The following is a 531-nucleotide window of genomic DNA, read 5'->3' as shown; positions in this document are numbered from 1 at the left end:
TCTAAAAATTTTTCTTATTTTCATCAAAATTTGTTGACAGTGCCTCTCCCACTCCATCTGCTCTCCTTTTTACACTCTCTCACCACTCTCTTCACCTTTCTTTTACTCTCCATATACTCTGCTCTTCTCATAACAATTCTGTTTTGTAAAAACCTCTCATAAGCTACCTTTTTCTCTTTTATTACACCCTTTACTTCATCATTCCACCAATCACTCCTCTTTCCTCCTGCACCCACCCTCCTATAGCCACAAACTTCTGCCCCATATTCTAATACTGCATTTTTAAAACTATTCCAACCCTCTTCAACCCCCCCTGCCACTACTCAAACTTGCACTAGCCCACCTTTCTGCCAATATTTGCTTATATCTCACCCAAACTTCTTCCTCCCTTAATTTATACACTTTCACCTCTCTCTTACTTCTTGTTGCCATTTCCCTTTTGTCTCATCTACCTCTAACTCTAACTCCATGTGAAAAATGCATTTCTTTAATCCTTTAAGAATACACAATACTGTATTTGACATTCAGTAT

This window comes from Cherax quadricarinatus, chromosome 44 (assembly GCF_038502225.1).
Source record: "Cherax quadricarinatus isolate ZL_2023a chromosome 44, ASM3850222v1, whole genome shotgun sequence".
In the NCBI taxonomy this organism is placed as follows: domain Eukaryota; kingdom Metazoa; phylum Arthropoda; class Malacostraca; order Decapoda; family Parastacidae; genus Cherax; species Cherax quadricarinatus.
The sequence above is the reverse complement of the archived record's forward strand: the minus strand, read 5'-3'. Positions refer to the sequence as shown.